The sequence below is a fragment of the Malus sylvestris genome, chromosome 10, assembly GCF_916048215.2.
Source record: "Malus sylvestris chromosome 10, drMalSylv7.2, whole genome shotgun sequence".
Classification (NCBI taxonomy): Eukaryota; Viridiplantae; Streptophyta; class Magnoliopsida; order Rosales; family Rosaceae; genus Malus; species Malus sylvestris.
In genome coordinates, this window is record NC_062269.1 from 1,887,870 (window position 1) to 1,906,174 (window position 18,305).

An 18,305-nucleotide genomic window follows, 5' to 3' on the forward strand; every position below is an offset into this window, starting at 1 on the left:
AAGTTTGATACGGTAGAGATGGAGAGGATGCTGATGACTGGACTTGCTTGTGTGCACCCAAACCATGCGAAGAGGCCAACAGTGGAGGAGGCTGCAAGGATTCGTAAAGGCGAAACGCCTCTTCCTCTGCTGCCACCAAGAAAACCAAGGGTAAGCCTTCGCCCTGTGTTTCCTGATGACTCTGAAGAAATCACGTTTTGCTGTGGTGTTCGGCCAAGTATTAAACATGACAATATACAATATTTGACTCGGAAGAGCCACTTTGGCAAGGATTAGTTGCTCGTAATAGATCAAGTAACCTCAAATTTAAGAGTAGGATTTCAGTGCAGTTTGTAACAGAGAAATTAGGAGCTTTTTGTTGACTGGGGATCTTGAGGAATACTTCAGTTACTTCAGTTAATTTGTAGATTTTGTAATCTGAAATTGTGTTTGATGTCATAGAGAAGTGAAATGCTGAAATTGTGTTTGATGTCGTGGAGAAATGAAATGCTCAAGAGTGTTTAACGGACAACTTTTCCTAAGCATTTTGTTATTATAGCTAATGGACTTATTAATTCAAATTATATCATATTATATCTAGGTTTTTTATATTAGCACCCTACAAAATGTTGAATGCACCCCATATTAAAATTTAATATTAATGACTTATTTACTTTACTATGCAATGACAATTTTGACCTTATTATGTTTAAAAAATAATAAAAAAAATAACTTTTAACGCATTATTTATCTACTTCAACTCTCAAAACTCCTCACACCCTCTATTGTTGAATAAAACCCTAAGTAATGAAACTACAAACATATTGATTAAGCAATGAAACTACAAACATGTTGATTAAGAAAAATTATTTTTGACGAATAGAACACGAAATCGGTGTTTCGAAAGCTTTAAAATCATTATTGTTGATATTGAAAAAACATTCAAATGAACCTAAACATTTTTTTCAAATCATTCAATTTGAAATCATTCGGCAAAATAAAGTTTAGATGGTTTGAAATCATTCGGCAAAATTAAAAATGACTGTTATAAGATTTGAGAAATGTGGGGTGTAAAAAAAATGTGGGGTGTGTATAGAAAATGTAAGGTGTATATTAAGAATGTGGGGTGTGAGGGTATTATAGGGAAGGAAATGAGATGTATTAAGATAATTTTTAATTGAAAAATAAATGTGAGATGTATTAAGTATGTGGGGTTTATTCAACAATTTGTAGGGTGCTAATATAATAAGCCTATATCTAATCTTAAATCTCTAATATTAGAAAGCCACAAGCATGCTTTGGTGTCTTAAGGCTTCACCAAAAAGTTTTGGACAAAAACACTCCTCAAACAAATTTTTTTAACTCCACTGATTTACTATTAGGAATATGGATAATCTCTAATATTAGAAAGCCACAAGCACGCTTTGGTGTCTCAAGGCTTCACCAAAAATTTTGGACAAAAAAACCCCTCAAACAAAAAAATTTAACTCCACTGATGTACTGTTAGGAATATGGATAAAGGATAGAATTGTCCAAATGAAAATATGCAGAAAACCAGTAAATTAAAAAGAAAATACGGAAACACAAACGTGAACGTGAAGGAAACCCCTTAAACCCATATAACTGCTGCATACGCACTCATTTAACTGCAAATGAAATTAAAAACCTCGGATATCGTTGGAGAGAAGAAGGATCATAAGCAAGATGGATGATGATCTTATTCATCGACGACGGCTGGAGATGCGGGCAAGCTGTCGTTAGTTTCGAGGAGTTTCAAGTTCGCCCTAAATCGGACGTTGGTCAAAACAATTTCTTTGTGCTTATGCAAGTTTTTCTTATATATACACGAGGTTTTCGACTCACTTTATTTGTTGCAATCTTTCTTGGTAAGCCATTTGATTCTCGACCCAGTTGCTAAGCCATTTGATTCACATGTTTGATTTTTTTGGTTTATCTCTCTATTTTTCAAGTTTTCTCCATCTATTCGTTCTCGATTATCCAAAGAGTCAATTCCTTGCTCTTTCCTTCTTTAATATGGCAGATGGGTTTTTCAATCTCAACCCAGGCTAGAGCGTCCGTGTGTAAAGAGAAAAGGCAAAGGGGGTCTGGCATTTGGGCGACGACCATTGAGTTTCTGCTACTGCTACTGCTGCTGCTCCAAAAATAGATTTCACAAGTACATATAAATACCCCTTCTTTCCATCGTCTTAGCTTCTGGATTCTTTTGGATGTGGGTTTTTTGCTTTTTGATTTACTGTGGGTCATTGTTTTGTACTTTAAGCTTAATTTGTTGTACTGTATGGCTTAAAGCAAAATGCTCAAATGTTGATTATCATATTCTGCTAATTTAGCTTAATATATATGTAGTTGAGTTGCTGCTTGAGTATTCATTAAAGTAAGAAAAGTAGCGGTGCTATAGTGGAAGAAGAGGGAAGAGAAACAATTGAGTCTATCCTTTTTCTGTTTTTGGTAACATAGTTTCATCACTTTTCATTTTTCCTCATCTCCATGATTTTGTTTTTAATTAATTTATTCTAAATGTTCAGTTTTTGGATAATTACAGTGGATGGAAATGCAAGGCAAAATTACACCCTTTAGGATTTACACAACTTGGGGCGTTATCCCAAGCTCAAAATATGTCTGCTTTGAGTTCTTACAGTGATGCACTGTGAAATTCCGTCCCCGAATTTCACTATTTCAAGGTACATATTTTCGTATTATTAATTGCAACGCATGTTTTTTTTTACGAAAAGCCCCTCGATCGCATATTGTTGGAAAATAATAATAATATTATTATTATTATTAATGTTAAGAAATTGAGCTACCAAATGGCAGCTAAAGAAAGAAAGAAAAAAAAGGGGAACCAATCAGAAAGGAGGAGGGGGGTCGGATTGAGCAAGGGAGAGAAGAGAGGAGAGTTTCAGGAGGGAAAAAAGGAGAGAGGTGGCCGAATGGGGAGAGGAGAGAGGAAGGATGGTAACCAATGGAGAGTGAAAGCAAGGAGGAAAGGGAGAGAAGGGAGGAACACAGGATCCTGAAGGATCCGGTTCTAACCCGTCGGCCAAACCGGGTTGGTAAGCCAATTCCGGCGATTTTTCACCCCTTTTTCCGAAAAATTGGGAAGAGCCACCACACCAAATCATTATCGTGACCCTTCCTCTACCATTCCCACACAAAATTCGGGGAGCTTAGGTTCGAAATTGTGGAGATTAGCACCGGTGGGTGCGACAGGATTCGGGGCGACAATCTTCGGAATCCCTTCTATTATGTGATTATGTTGAGTGATGGTCCGAAATTCCTTTTTACTTCTCGTGGCCGCCAACTAATATGTCACACAATCATATAAATTCTACAGAACACTTCTAATAGGAATATATGATCACATTATCACCACATTTATCGGACTTACCTTTCACATTACTAAAAGATAATTAAACGCACATATATCACAATCATCACCCGTACACAAGCCAATTCATGTTTAATAAACATAAGTCTATGGCTAATTATATATATATAAATCATATGTCAATAGAAATCCTATTTATAAAAACCAATTCATATTCACAATTAATACCAATATAAGAAATTAAGATAATAAACAATATCACAAGTATTCAAGTCACTCTCCAACCAATGTAGTCCCACTAGACTTCACTTAAGTCTCTCATAGTACTAATTTTAGTAATTAGGACGCTTCATGACATGTTGACCAAAAGTCAACTCTCGATCAACAGTATGGTCCCTCAAACTTACGTAATTTGATTTAGAAGATCTGCACCTCAGGTTTCTTATCCGTAAATTTTCAAAGTCCACATTATGCTCAAATAACAACATACTAAAATCTCAACACGATCCGACGGTCGGATCTCCGCCAATTTCAAAATTCAAGTGACGATCGACATTTAATTTTACAAACTTAGAAATCCAATTAGGCAAGATCTGTACGTCGGATTCTTGATCCGTAAGTTTCTATGATCCAAAAATATTATGTTCTATCACACATTAAGGTTTGGTGATGATCCAACGGTCGGATCGTCGAATCATATTTTTGACCTAACCACGTATCGAAATGGAATTAAGTTCAAACAATCAAACCATATCACAAGGATATCAATTATGTAAACGAGGGCATATAATTGAGTGATGGTCCATAATCTTATCTTGGTTTGGATTCCGTTGAGTGATGGTTCGGAATCCCTCCTACTCCGTGATTCCGTTAAGTGATGGTCCGAAATCGTATTCCAATTTGGATTTCGTTGAGTGATGGTCCGGAATCCCCTTTGGTGTCTTGGTTCCATTGAGAGGTCCGAAACCCATTGATGATGGATTTCGTTGAATGGTTCGAAATCGTATCATTTGAGACAGTTTCAGAGATGTAGGCTTCGGCCGAACTGTGTCGTTCTAGCCCTGCAGTTCGATGAATTGTATGTGTTATTGATGATATGGTGATTGGCATCATTGATTGATGTGACAATTGGGTGGTGTTGGAATGCATATGTGTGGACGAGTGATGATATGAATATGGATTAATATTGTGCCTTGTTAAATGCTCCTTGAGGTGCTACCTAATTGAATTGTGGTATTATGTTGAGATACAATGGTTTATGTGATGAATGTTCAAGTGTAGCGAAATGACGAACTACAAATGGCTTGATCCCTAATAAGGGTATGTAGGCAGTCTAACGAAGATGTTAGATGCAGCCATAAAGTATACGGAAAAATGACTATGCGATTCGATTCTTGAGATGTGATTTGCCATATTCTGGAGATGGGGTATGTTGAGATACGGGCATTTGGTAACATCACGTGTCGATCCTGGATGTATGTCGGGATCGGGGTGTGACAATTTTAATGGTATCAGAGCGAATGATCCTGCTTTACATTATGTAATATTCTCGAGTTCTTGTCGGTGTGAATTATGGTATGCATTGTGGTTGCATGATTTCACAATTTTTGTGAATAAAGTGGTATGCATGTGATATATATATATATATATATATATATATATATATATATATATATATATATATATGTGACATACATGTATGATTAGCCTTGTGTTTTTTGTGCAATTTACATGGTGATTATGAAATTCCGATAGTAGGAATTATTAATTGCATTGATATTGCATTATTCCTTAAGCTCTTTGAATAATGAGGAAGTTATGTGAAATACACACACACACACACATATATATATTGTGAATCCTCATGAAATGAAGTGAATTGGATTGATATTATGTTATGCATTATGGGAATTTGAATATTAAGATGATTGTGAAATTGTGACAACTAGTGGGGGAAAGATGTATTATACCTGTGCGATTGGGAAATGTTGAATTTGGTCGTGATAGCCGTGGAATAGGAGGAATGTCGGTTGGGTAAAAAAAAAAAAACTCGTGGATGTGGATTTTGGCGAAATGACTCGTGGAATGTGGGAAAGTGGTTGAATGGGCATAAGGACCCAGTGTTTTCGGAAGAAGAGCTCCATGTGTGGGCTATGGGAATGAATTATTGAAGTAATAAAAATATGTAATGTGTATTGGCCAGGTATATTACAACATTTTCCAGCCTACTGGTCACTGATTGAGATAAAAGAAAATGGTGGTGAAATCATTGTTTTGACCATGATAAGGGTGGCTAGAAATTTTAAAATTTTTGGCAATTGATAATTGTGGTTGTGGTTGATCATTATATTTGGAATGGTGAAAAGATCATAAACATTTCTTCATTTATTATTGGTTGACATGAATTGAAAGTATGGATTGAGATTTTGAGTTCATTTAATATAAACGATTTCCCAATTGTGTTTTTCCGTTTGATGAAAAGAATGGATGGACAAAGTTGTAATTACAAATTTGATTAGTTTAGTTGACATAGTCATGAGTTGTCATTGATAGATTCGATATTGCGAACAGAACTGAAGTCCCATACATATTCTCATGGCTATGTGATTAATAAGGTTTAGTTCTGTTGGCCAATAGAGTCGTGATGTATATGGATTCTCTTCTTTGGTTAATTAAAATAATTATTTGTTGCGATTAGGAAATTGTTGATGAAAGCATGGTGACATGTGAAAAATGAAACGCCTTTCCTATTTGTTAAATGGTTTCGTTAAGTACTTTGAAATCTAGTGACTTATATTTGTCGAGTTCAATGTAACGCTCTAAAACACTATTTTCCTGCTTGACAACCATGAAGGGTTTTAAAACTCTGTAGAGTGTAGAGTTGGCCCTAACTGTGTGACTCTAGCCTTACAATTTTATGTTCTGTATGAAATAAAGGATTAATGTTGAGGGATTTTGAGATCTTGTGATGGACGGCATGGCATTAGATTAATTAAACAAAATCCAAACTAGAATTATTCTTGTACCGATGGCAGGACGTATTAAGGGTCTCAGAGTTTTATTGAACTTAAGGTTGGTGAATGAGCTGCAATTGATTTGCCATCTTGTAAATGAATGATTTATTGTGCTGATTCCAAAAACTGTTTTCGAAATAAAAATTTCGAGTCAAAAGGAAAATTTTATATTGCTTGTACAATTGCCGTATCCGCGCCTACTCAAGTATTACAAGGTAAAATATTTCTATTAAAGTTTTGGAAATGATAGTAGGCGTTGTGAAGGCTATTGTAGTTATAGAATGAATTTGGTGTTGAATTTAGTGTAATCACCATTGTGATGTGGTATGTGTTTGAGGTGATACAGAATCTTGGAATAGGGCATGAGTTTTTGCGTTTGGTGAAGAAAATTAATGGGGAAAGTTGTAATTACAAATTTGGTTGCAATTTCGGATATTTGATTTACCCATTTCTGACAGTTTGGCTTGAAATTCAAATATTTATTTGATCAATGAGGGTTTCGGCCGGAATTTATGCTTTTTTTTTGCTAATGATGAGTAGGGCGAAAATTTTCTGATGTTGGTATCACCAGTGGGGGTGGCTAGAAATTTTGTGAAAGAATCGTGGTATAGCTGTGTATAGTCAATGATGGTAAGTGGTTTTACCAATGATTGTGGTTATTATGCTAGTATTTATCTAGCCAATGGTAGATGTGGTTTGATAATCTGATATTTATTTAAACAATGAGGATTGAGGCTTGATGTTTGATAATTATTGTGCCAATGTGTATGGCTAGAATTCCTGATATTTATTCTACTAATAAATGTTGCTGAGCATCTCAGTATATGGGTGAGAATCATGATGATTTTCATTGATGTATTTATTTGAGTTGATTAAACTCATAGGCTGAGGTTATGATTTTATTCACTATAAATGGAATGTTGGGGAAAGTTTGTAATTACAAATTGGTTGGTTTGGTTGCCATAATCGTGAGTATATCAAAGAATTCTTGTTAGTAGTGGCGTTCTCGATGCTTGTATAAAGATTGGTGTTGAGTTCGTATTGAGGCGATGATAGTTGTATTTGCGAGCAATGGTTTGATATTGTCGAGTTTGATGTTAGCTAAATTCGAGTATAATTAAAGAGTGAATGCCAATTATGAATCGTTATCTATCTGATATGTGGCATTAGTGGATATGGATTGGTACTGAAATTTCGAGGACGAAATTTTTTTTAAGGGGGGAAGAATGTGAAATTCCGTCCCCGAATTTCACTGTTTCAAGGTACATATTTTCGTATTATTAATTGCAACGCATTTATATGTACAACGCATGTTTTTTTTTTTTTTATAAAAAGCCCCTCGATCTCATATTGTTGGAAAATAATAATAATAATAATAATAATAATGTTAAGAAATTGAGCTGCCAAATGGCAACTAAAGAAAGAAAGAAAAAAAAGAAAAAGAAAGGGGAACCAATCAGAAAGGAGGAGGGGGGTCGGATTGAGCAAGGGAGAGAAGAGAGGAGAGTTTCAGGAGGGAAAAAAGGAGAGAGGTGGCCGAATGGGGAGAGGAGAGAGGAAGGATGGTAACCAATGGAGAGTGAAAGCAAGGAGGAAAGGGAGAGAAGGGAGGAACACAGGATCCCGAAGGATCCGATTCTAACCCGTCGGCCAAACTGGGTTGGTAAGCCAATTCCGGTGATTTTTCACCCCTTTTTCCGAAAAATTGGGAAGAGCCACCATACCAAATCATTATCTTGACCCTTCCTTTACCATTCCCACACAAAATTTGGGGAGCTTAGGTTCGAAATTGTGGAGATTTGCACCGGTGGGTGCGACGGGATTCGGGGCGGCAATCTATCAAATTCAAAGGTAACTCCATCAACTAACACCACCAAAATACTTCCCTTAACCTCAGGAACAAAGCCCAAGCAGTGTTGGAGGCGTCAGAGTTCGATTGGAAGCCGAATCAAAGCACACCCTTTTATAGGGTTTCGGTGGGTTTGAGTGAAATTGAAGTGTTTCCCGGCTAAATTGGACTTGGTCACAGGTATAAAGTTTGCTTTACTCTTTGAGATCTTCATTTCCATAATTTTTGGTAATTTTTAAAAATAGTTGAATTTTCCAACAAGTCGGGGCGGCCAACCGCCACTTGCGGCGGCGTGTGCGACAGCGGCCTGGCCGGTGGGCCGACGATGTCCTTTTAAGTTCAATTATATGCCATGGTTTCATAATTGATATCCTTGTGATATGGTTTGATTGTTTGAACTTAATTCCATTACGATACGTGGTTAGGTCAAAAATATGATTCGACGATCCGACCGTTGGATCATCACCAAACCTTAATGTGTGATAAAACATAATATTTTTGTATCATAGAAACTTACGGATCAAGAATCCGACGTACGGATCTTGCCTAATTGGATTTCTAAATTTGTAAAATTAAATGTCGATCGTCACTTGAATTTTGAAATTGGCGGAGATCCGACCGTCGGAGGCGGAGATCCGACCGTCAGATCGTGTTAAGATTTTAGTATGTTGTCATTTGAGCATAATGTGGACTTTGGAAATTTACGGATAGGAAATCCGAGGTGCAGATCTTCTGAATCAAATTACGTAAGTTTGTGGACCATACTGTTGATCGAGAGTTGTTTTTTGGTCAACATGTCATGAAGCGTCCTAATTACTAAAATTAGTACTATGAGAGACTTAAGTGAAGTCTAGTGGGACTACATTGGTTGGAGAGTGACTTGAATACTTGTGATATTGTTTATTATCTTAATTTCTTATATTGGTATTAATTGTGAATATGAATTGGTTTTTATAAATAGGATTTCTATTGACATATGATTTATATATATATAAATAGCCATAGACTTATGTTTATTAAACATGAATTGGCTTGTGTACGGGTGATGATTGTGATATATGTGCGTTTAATTATCTTTTAGTAATGTGAAAGGTAAGTCCGATAAATGTGGTGATAATGTGATCATATATTCCTATTAGAAGTGTTCAGTAGAATTTATATGATTGTGTGTCATATTAGTTGGTGGCCACGAGAAGTGAATGTGGTAAGTGACTACATTGTAATTATGGAGATGATGAGGTTTAGATATACCTGGTACATTTCGTAGGTACCATATGCTTGCTTGGATTCCGTTGAGTGATTGTCCGAAATCCCTTCTATTCTGTGATTCCGTTGAGTGATGATCTGGAATCATATGCTTGCTTGGATTCCGTTGAGTGATGGTCCAGAATCCCTTCTATTCTGGATTCCGTTGAGTGATGATCCGGAATCCCTTCTATTCTATGATTCTGTTGAGTGATGGTTCGGAATTCCTTTTTACTTCATGATTCCGTTGAGTGATGGTCCAGAATCTTATCTTGGTTTGGATTCCGTTGAGTAATGGTCCGAAATCCCTCCTACTCCGCGATTCCATTGAGTGATGGTCCGGAATCGTATTCCAATTTGGATTTCGTTGAGTGATGGTTCGGAATCCCCTTTGGTGTCTTGGTTCCGTTGAGAGGTCCGGAACCTGTTGATGATGGATTTTGTTGAATGGTTCAAAATCGTATCATTTGAGATAGTTTCAGAGATGTAAGCTTCGGCCGAACTGTGTCATTCTAGCCCTGCAGTTTGATGAATTGTATGTGTTATTGATGATATGGTGATTGGCATCATTGATTGATGTGACAATTGGATGGTGTTGGAATGCATATGTGTGGATGAGTTGATATGAATATGGATTAATATTGTGCCTTGTTAAATGCTCCTTGAGGTGCTACCTAATTGAATTGTGGTATTATGTTGAGATACAGTGGTTTATGTGATGAATGTTCGAGTGTAGCGAAATGATGAACTACGAATGGCTTGATCCCTAATAAGGGTACGCAGGCAATCTAACGAAGAGGTTAGATGCAGCCATAAAGTATACGGAAAAATGACTATGCGATTCGATTCTTGAGATGTGATTTGCCATATTCTGGAGATGGGGTATGTTGGAATACTGGTATTTGGTAACGTCACGTGTCGATCCTGGATGTATGTCGGGATCAATGCGTGACATGCACCCTAGATAGTCTCTTGCTATCAATTCCCTTATTCATAGAATAAAAGAAAAAATGTCAGTGAGGCATAGCACTTTGTCTAATCTCGTGCTAATCAGTTGGACTTTCTACTACAGAGTCAGTCCCATGATAATAGAATGATACCTGTTTAATATACTTCATTTGTATGATTACATGAGTTCTAAATTCCTTGCTTATCCTATGCATCATTGACCTTCTCATTGTTTGGATTTATACTTGACAGAATGTGGAGGATGGTTTTAGATGGAGGAACCAAAGCTGTTCTGCAATATCTCAAGGACTAATTGAAATGACTAGAAGATCAGAGACGAATACATACACGAGGGAAATTGCAAAAAATTACAGGTACGTAGGCTTTTTTTGGTTAGTACATGATCTCTTACCTTTGAGATTAATCAGTTTTAGATCATCTTACTTCCATTTCAAAATGGCAGTTACTAAACACAATAGGTTTCCCTTTCACTACCATTCATATGTAGTTTGATGTTCAACTCTTATTTCCATACTAAGGGTGCCAAGTTCTGAATGATGGAGAGTCACTAGGGCATGGGGGTGGCTAATCTGTACTACCGACCTTGAGATTAAGTTCTTTCCTTGGCGCTATGACTCCTTGCAATGACATTTGAAAAAAAAAACAACAAAATTGTTGTTTACACTCTTGGCGTTATGACTCCTTTGCATGAGATTGTGTACCTTTCTTGGTACAGAGTTCAAGGCCCTTCTAGATCCCAACGAATGCAGTCACCCGTACTTGAAGTGGATTGACAATAAGAATGCATAAAATGTTTCACTGATTTTGTATTTTCAGTTTGTATGATTTTGTTACAATTAAGTATTCATTAAAAAGAAGGAAAGCAGGTGCAACCAAAATAATGTAGAAGTAGACCCCAAATCAATTCCACATTTGTGTGTCTCTTGAAATTAGCAAGAGTTGTGCCTAAGGATGGGCAACGGTTATGGCGGGCGGGTAACCCGCAGTTATTTATCCATAACCATTTGGCCTTACCCGCATAACCGTTTAGGATAATTGCATAAACGGTTATATCCATACTCATAACCGTTTATAAACCATCCATACTCATAACCGTTTACAAACAGTTACCCATACCCGTAATTGCGTACTCATTTAACCGTTTACCCATTTACCCGTTTTTAACCCGTTTACCGTTTTTACCCATCTACACGTTTGTTTTACTCATTTATAAGTACATTTAGCATGCACTTCCGTATTTGAATCTCTAAAGTTCTCATACCATTCCAACAATTGAAATTATAGAACGAATGATATTTGCAACTACATGCACCTTTACGCTTGGTCCAAGCAATTCAAGCATCTTATTAATAGCTGCAAGTTAACTATTTTTTTTTTTCCGTGAAACAATCCCCTTTAGCTTGCAAAGTTTAATTGCCCTTTCTTGTGAAGGTAAGTTGAAGGGAACTGTATATGTGCCCTACAATTTGCACATTATACCTCACAACTTATTCGAATAAGATGGGAATGCCGTGAGTTTGTAGGGTATGCTGCAAGTTACTTAAGAAAAGTGAATTAGTAAGAAATAAAATGCTATTGGCTTATCGTGCAGTCTGGGCTGTAATAACCATGTTTAATGCCCTTATTCCAGTAAAGCTCTGAACAAGTTGTTTATACCATATTTAGGGTCTCGTATTTAGATTTTATACAAATACTCGGGGGACTTAAATGTAATTATGTGATAAAGGAATGGGCAAATATGTAATAAGTGATGAGTCCTTATTCTATAAAAAGACCCATCACCCTCACAATTAAGAGATGCCAATTCCTAGGCCCTCTCACCCCCTCTCACCCCCTCTCAAAGCTCTCACTCTCAGAGCTCTCTCTCCCTCAGATAAATACATAATCAGTGTGGACGTAGCCCAAACCTTGGGATGAACCATGATACATCTTGTGTTATTTACATTTTTTGCAGATTCACGGTCGGATTTACGTTGTTCCAAGACCTCCGGTTTTGTACATCAACATTTGGCGCAGTTTGTGGGAATCGATACGAAAAGTTGTGTCGGTTCTCTTTCATTTTTTCACCTTCACCTTGAATCTACAAAAACCAAAAACCCAGAAACAGAAAAAAACCAAATCTTTCTCTCTCTAAAATCACTTATTAAATAACCCATCAGCTCACTAAACCCACGAGCTCTTCAAAAGCTCATACACCCGCTACTCTCTCTCGGTTGGTATCTCCAGTTTCAGTTTTTAGATTCGGGTTCAGGTCGAATAAGTTTAGGTTGTTGAGGAAATAGATCATCCACTAATCAACGAGTCTTCCTCCTTAGTAGCTAACTCAGCATCCTACAGCCTGGCAGAGATTTGGCCCTTTCAGCGGCCAGCCCGGCGGCAATGATGGTTGGTTGGGGCTCTGAGTGGGTAACTTGGGTCAGAGTTTGGGTGCCTTGGAGATAGCTCTGTGAACAAAGATGGGTCGTTTGAGGAATTGACTGTGACTGAGCAAAGCGGCGGCGACGGTGGTAGAAGGAAGAGAAGGGATGTGAACTATGAGGATGAGTCTTTGAAGCGGGTTTTCCACTCGTAGAGTTCAGCTGCTGGCGACAACAAGCCAGCTCAAGAAAGCACTAAACCTTTCATTGCCACCAAAACCAGATTCATCCGAAGTAATCCAACCTTAAAATCTAAAACCTCTTTTTCTCTCTGTCTCTGTCTTTCTCTCTCTCTAGAGAGAGAAATAGACGACATGCCTAATATGTCTCCTCCGCCCAAGGGCGACCTGACGAACACAACTTATGGTACCATGATGATAAGCAGCGGCCTCACATGGGGTAAAGATGTCATCGTCCTCTTCCTCAAGTGGCCTGACAACAACCTCTGTATGTACGTCTTGGCTCTCTTCTTCACTTTCCTCCTCGTTGTCGCGATCGAGGTATTGTCCGTTTTGCCCAAACATAGACTGGCAACCAAACCCTACCTATCCCTCATCGGTCAAACCCGCGTCCACACCTTTCGTACCGGTTTGGCTTACCTGGTCATGCTCTCTATCATGTCATTCAATATTGGAATCCTCATCGCCGCCGTGGCCGGCCATGCACTAGGTTTCTTCATCGTTAAGGAGTGTTTACGCTGGTTCGAAGGTTAAGCACCATAGAATGTTCCAAGGGCAGCGTGCTGACACTGGCTTTCGGTATGGAAATGTTAGGAGTGTCCCGCCATTTGTTGATTGGAGAAAGAATGGAGTTGTCACTCCCGTTAAGGATCAAGGCCATTGTGGTAGTTGCTGGACATTTTTAATTGTTGTAGCTGTTGCGGACGTCGATGCGGCGGTGGTGCTTTCTTTTGCGACGAGCAGCGTTGGGCTCAGATTGAGGATCCATTCGGCATTTTTCTAGTTCTTTGTCACTCCCATTAAGAAGATGCCCACTCTAAAAAAGATAAAGTTTCCTATTATTATTTTTATCGTGATTCCTTTTGTCTGTTAGGTGGAGAGACGTAAAGATAACTTCAGTGCCATCTACACTCTACAAAGCAAAAGCAAAAGTAAAGCAAAAAAGGAAAAGAGAAAAGAAGAAAAAGGGCAAAATTATAAGGTTCCTATTATTACGATTCCTTTTGTCTACCAGGTGAAGAGACAGAGAGAGTGCGACGGAAAGCAGAAAGCAAAAGCAAGGAATAAATACCTTACCAGAATAATGTGATTTACTTTTCTTGTTTCTGAATGGTATAAATTATTTTTCTTATCTTTCGGAAACATTTGTATAAGCCCCATCAGAGGGTTAAAAAAAAAAAAAAAAAAGGCAAAGCCCAAAATAAATGGGTTGACATGTTGTGGAGGGCGAAGGCTCAGAAGCCCAAAACAGCTCCAACCAGGTAATCAAAAGTACGCCCAGTACTCCAAAATTATTCGGCAACCTGCCACTATTACCACCAACCAGGTGATGAAATGTACAACCCGTACTCTAATATCATTTGGCAACTAGCCATTCATACCACCAACCAGGTGATGAAATGTACGACCCGTACTCTCCTTCATGCCACCAACCATGTGATCAAAAGTACGCCCAGTACTCCAAATTATATATGAGCATTACTTATGTCGTTCATACATAAACATTCATGAGCATCACTCATGACAATCATACATAAACATTCATGACCATCATTCATGTCAACATTCATGAGCATCACTTATGTTAACATTCATGAGCATCACTCATGAAAACATCCATGAGCATCACTCATGTCAATCAATATAAACATTCATGAGCATCACTCATGTCAATCAGCTTCAAAAGCTTCATTTACAGAGCTCTAGCTTCAAAAGCTTCATTTGCAGAGCTCTAGCTTTAAAAAACTTCATTTACAAAAGCTCCAGCTTCAAAAGCTTCATTTACAGAGCTCTAGCTTCAAAAGCTTCATTTACAAAAGCTCCAGCTTCGAAAGCTTCATTTACAGAGCTCTAGCTTTAAAGTTTCACTTGCAAAGCTTCACCTACAAAGCTTCAGTGCAGGGTATACAAATACCGCCTCCGAACAACCGCCACTTCGGCCCATACATAGATTCAATTTGAAGTCTCCAGCCAACAGACTCTATTGACCGAAGACTTGGGGGACTACATTATGTACCATATATTGGGCCTCAACTAGGCCTCATAAAAAATACTTGGGGGACTTAGCCCATCACTTATGTATTGAGGAGCAAGCCTTTATTTTATAAAAGGGACTCCCTTACCACCATTAGAGAGCATCAATTCTAGCCCATCATTTATGTATTGAGGAGCGAGCCCTTATTTTATAAAAGGGACTCCCTCACCATCATTAGAGAGCATCATCGCCAGCTGAGCAACTGCCTCGCCGCGAGCATCAACTCTAGCACATTATTCATGTATTGAGTCGTCTCACCGCGAGCATCAACTCTACCACATTATTCATGTATTGAGGAGCGAGCCCTTATTTTATAAAAGGGACTCCCTCACCATCATTAGAAAAGCATCGCCGCCAGCTGAGCAACCGCCTCGCCGCTAACATCAACTCTTAGCCCATTACTTATGTATTGAGGAGCGAGTCCTTATTCTATAAAAGGGACTCCCTCACCTTCAACGCTACAAGCCGAGCCAACCAAGGCAACCTAAGCCACGAGCCTAGTAGCCTCGCATCATGTGCTACTTCTAGTTGAGCATCATTTTAAATTGAGCATGGCCTCATATCGAGCATCAGTTCAAAACAACATTTAGTTACTTCAGCCCACACATGGACTGAATTTCAAGTCTCCAGCCAAAAGATTCTCTTGACTGAAGACTTGGAGGACTACTGTTTATACCATATTTAGGGCATCGTATTTAGATCTCGTACAAATACTCGGGGGACTTAAATGTAATTATGTGATAAAGGAAGGGGCAAATATGTAATAAGTGAGGAGTCCTTATTCTATAAAAGGACCCCTCACCCTCACAATTAGGAGAGGCCAATTCCTAGGCCCTCTCACCCCCTCTCAAAGCTCTCACTCTCAGAGCTCTCTCTCCCTCAGATAAATACATAATCAATGTGGACGTAGCCCAAACCTGGGGGTGAACCACGATACATCTTGTGTTATTTACATTTCATGCAGATTCACGGTCGGATTTACGTTGTTCCAAGACTTCCGGTTTTGTGCATTAACACAAGTCATTTGACTCCGTTGGAAGCAACACTCAACAGCATATCCATGAATCAGATTATGTTTTCTATCTAATCCTCTAAGTTTTATCAAATGATGTAATCTTTCGGGATCACACTAAGTATATTTGGATATAGGTCGATCCCACGAACATGTAGACGAAAACCGTTCGCAAATCGGAATTATAATGAAAGAGATATAAGCGAGCGAAGGCAAGGGTAAAATGTTCATTTGAACCAATACACGGTTAAACAGGTATCGTTTATAATCGTGAGTAATACCCATAATTATCAATTTAAATTTTACAGGTAAACGATTATACCCATAACCTTTTATTTGTTTAAAATATAACTTTACCGATAGCAGGAGTATTTTGTCCATCCATAGTTGTGCCTTATTGTGTGGAGACTTTTGCAGTATAATCCATATTTGTTATCTTTTGTCCCAAGTAGCTCGGGATATGTCACAGGTTGCGACGATGGAAAGCACATTGGGTGTCAAAGTTGAGTTAATCCAACTTAACAATTGTTGGTCTTGTCGCTGCCAAGTTACGTACTCGGGATTGAGAGTAGTAGTATTCTCAAGAAACTTGGTTGGACATGTTTTTGTACCATCAACATAGGCAACAAGATCATTACTTTTAAGTAAGGGATTAAACTGGGTAAGCCACAACATGTAATTGGTTCGGTCAACCACCGGACTAAACGTCTCCGTGTAATCAACACCCATCGTTTGATGAAATCCATTGGCGACAAGACGAGCTTTATATCGCTCCACTGTACCGTCAGATTTCCACTTTGTGCGATGACCCACTTGCAAGGAAGAACATGAGTAGCAGTTGAAGAAGGTACCAACTCCCATGTACCAGCAGTTTTCAAGGCCTTAAACTCCAATGTCATTGCATCACGCCAATGAGATAATTGATTTGCCTCGCGAAACGAGAATTAGGGAACTTAGAATCCTTAATAGGAATAGAGGACATAATTTTTTTAAAAATTGCAGGAGATGGATGACCGAAACGCTGATGCCACATAAATGAAGAAGTTCGTTGTCCAAATAATGCCACGTTTTTTAAAGGAAACTTCGACAAAACCACACGAAACGGATACAATCCATTCTCACTCTTGCCGTGGAAAAGCGTCTTCCCCGTGGATAGATCCTTCATAAAAAAATCAGTAGGAGTGAACCACCGTAACCGATTTTCTCTCATCTTTCCTTCAATTTCGGCTACTCCTACTTTACCCTGGATATCCTCATTCATAATCTTATCCTTTCTTGTGTGCCCACACATCCAACGAAGCATCCTCATCTCCGCTACACCCATTTTGTGTACGTGTTGATGCTTCACCGCCCAACATTCTGTGCCATACAACATTGCCGGCCTTATTGCCATCCTATAAAATTTTCCCTTGAGCTTCAGTGGCATACGGCGGTCACACAACACGCCGGATGCACTCTTCCACTTCATCCATCCAGCTTGTATTCTATGGTTAAGATCTCTATCTAATTCTCCGTTCTTTTGCAAGATAGATCCTAGGTAACGAAAACGATAGCTCTTTGGTATTTCTTGATCTCCGATCCTCACCCCTAACTCGTTTTGGCTTCCATTTGCACTGAACTTGCACTCCATATATTCTGTCTTTGATCGTCTTAGGCGAAGACCTTTAGATTCCAACATTTCTCTCCAAAGGTTAAGCTTTGCATTTACCCCTTCCTGAGTTTCATCTATCAACACTATATCGTCTGCGAAAAGCATACACCAAGGAATATCATCTTGAATATGTCCTGTTAACTCATCCATTACCAACGCAAAAAGGTAAGGACTTAAGGATGAGCCTTGATGTAATCCTACAGTTATGGGAAAGCTTTCGGTTTGTCCTTCATGAGTTCTTACGGCAGTCTTTGCTCCTTCATACATATCCTTTATAGCTTGGATATATGCTACTCGTACTCCTTTCTTCTCTAAAATCCTCCAAAGAATGTCTCTTGGGACCCTATCATACGCTTTTTCCAAATCTATAAAGACCATGTGTAAATCCTTTTTCCCATCTCTATATCTTTCCATCAATCTTCGTAAGAGATAGATTGCCTCCATGGTTGAGCGCCCTGGCATGAACCCGAATTGGTTGTCCGAAACCCGTGTCTCTTGCCTCAATCTATGCTCAATGACTCTCTCCCAGAGCTTCATTGTATGACTCATTAGCTTAATACCCCTATAGTTCATGCAATTTTGTACGTCGCCCTTATTCTTGTAGAT

General features: G+C 38.5%; 1 protein-coding gene across 1 annotated transcript in view; it reads right to left on the bottom strand.

Annotated features, from left to right (window-relative positions):
* Positions 1-18,305, bottom strand: part of LOC126587865 (TMV resistance protein N-like) — a 113,942-nt gene that overhangs the window by 70,855 nt on the left and 24,782 nt on the right. The window lies entirely within an intron of this gene.